The sequence below is a fragment of the Nicotiana sylvestris genome, chromosome 6 (genome assembly GCF_000393655.2).
Source record: "Nicotiana sylvestris chromosome 6, ASM39365v2, whole genome shotgun sequence".
NCBI classification, from domain to species: Eukaryota; Viridiplantae; Streptophyta; class Magnoliopsida; order Solanales; family Solanaceae; genus Nicotiana; species Nicotiana sylvestris.
Genome location: NC_091062.1, coordinates 174,657,336 through 174,659,523, shown reverse-complemented (window position 1 = coordinate 174,659,523; position 2,188 = coordinate 174,657,336).

The following is a 2,188-nucleotide window of genomic DNA, read 5'->3' as shown; positions in this document are numbered from 1 at the left end:
CTTCAACAGGAAATGAGTAATAGCCAACGACAGCAGTGCACAACCTCAACTTGAACCAGAAAACTAGAAATCCCAGCAAGAAATTTTTAAGTCTTTGCTAAAATCAGAAGAAAAATGGAACTAGCCACCAATGGAATAGTAGCTGAACCTTTAAAGCTTTCTTAGGGTTCTTAAAATCAGTCTTAAAAGGAAAAGGATATTCTGAATCTCATAAGCTTTTCTTTTGTGTGAAAATTCTGTCCAGAATCAGTAAAGGTCTTTTTCTTTTATAGAGTATATAAAAACAACATCAAAAGGCATATTCTGCCCTAAATTCCTAAAAGGTCAGATAGTACAACATCTTTTGACAATCTTGGTATAGTTGTTAGGACAGCTGTCCTACCAGATATTTACTCAACTTTTTAAATCCTTTTACTTCTAAAAATTTCCTCTTTTGGTCCCTATTTTAACCTAAATTCTGATTTTTAAGAAAACCTTTAGTCCTCTCTAGAAGCTTCTGATATTTTATCTGAAGTTCCTCTATTTTCAACTTCCCAATTGGTCCCTCTAGCCACCTTAATTTCTGATTCTAAATACCCTAAGTTTCCATGTTCCTTTAGACCCCCCCCCAAGTTTCAATTCTGAACAAACACACTGACAGGAACAAATATTAATCAACCAAACACTTTAACAAGTTAATTGATAATTTATGCAATTGAACACACTAATTGAATCCGACCAGTACAGAAAATCAAACCAAAATAATAATCCCAAATCATGTAATTAACTTATGAGTGTGTGTATTGGGGGTAGAGGGTCTGGTCCGACAATTATAAGGGAAGAAAGAGATCAGTTGCGGGCCATTGGATCAAAATGATCCAACGACTGGGATTAAGGGGAGGGGAAACGACGATGTTTAATTTATTAAAGGGGTGGACCGGGTATAGGGAAGATCTGGGCTCGGGTGAAATGGGTAAAATCAGATTTGGGCCACCAATTTTATTCTTTGGGTGGCCCAAAAAATCAAAGACCCAATTGTTTTATCTTAATTCCTTTTCTTTATTTTCTTTTTTCTTTTCTTTAATTTAAAAATTCTAATTAAATCCTAAATTAATCTAATTTGTAAAACTAAACTAATTATATATTTATAATATTTACAAAAATTTTTAGTTAGTCCTCAATTAATAAAGGAAAAATTACTAATTTAGCATTAAAGGCTAAAAATGTAAATGAATGATATTTTTTGTGATTTTCATTTTAATAAAGGAATTGATTAACTAATTAATCCTAAAAATATGAAAGCAAAATCTAAATGCAATGCATGGTATTTTTCACATTTTGGGGCATTTTCATGATTTTTATAAAAATTAAACGTGCACAAAAATGCAAACAATTAATAAAATTCTACAAAAACAATCCTATAAAATGACAAATAATTAGGAAAAAATCCATTTCTTTGATTTTATAGGAGTATTTTGAATAGGGCAAAAATCACATGCTCACAGCTGCCCCTATTTGCTCGAAAACATGAAGGGTTTTAGGGCAAAGATAAAATGAGCAATTACGAGCGATATTTGCCCGTTTGAAACTCCATGGGAAGCAGTTTTTAGAAAAAGTCTAACCAAACCTTGCTTTGGAGGTTGCCTACATATCCTTGGTTATAAAGAAATCAAGTCAGTGTAGTTCTGGAAGTTTTGCTAGCTGGGACTACCGAGAAACTGTGATTTCACTGCTGTTGCTACTGTTTCTGCTTGCTGAGCTTCTTATTACACCAAAATGAAAGATGAAAAGCTAAGCTAGCTAAGCCTATCAACTATGAGTTACAAGATTCCTGTCTATAAACCTTCTAAAACTTGATCTTGAGTCTTGGCTGGTTCTTCCTACAAACTCTGACCTGAATCTTGATGCTCGTTAGCTGCAACCGCTGGTTCATTCTTCTTCAGCTTTTTGGATTAAGGCGGGACATGCAAAACTCGTGACTTCAATTTGGACAGTCCGCATCTCCGCTTCTACCCTTAGAGCTCAATTTATTTTCTTGTTTCCTTTTCTTTTATTTAGATTGAGACTTCTTCTTATGGTCATCTCAAACCTCGTGCCTTATGATAAAAACCTTTTAAGGTACCAAAACAAACAAAAGAACGAAATTTTCTGCCCCAGTTTTCACTAGGAAAATTTCGTGAGTTATTGCAACAAAAATCTAAACTATTTC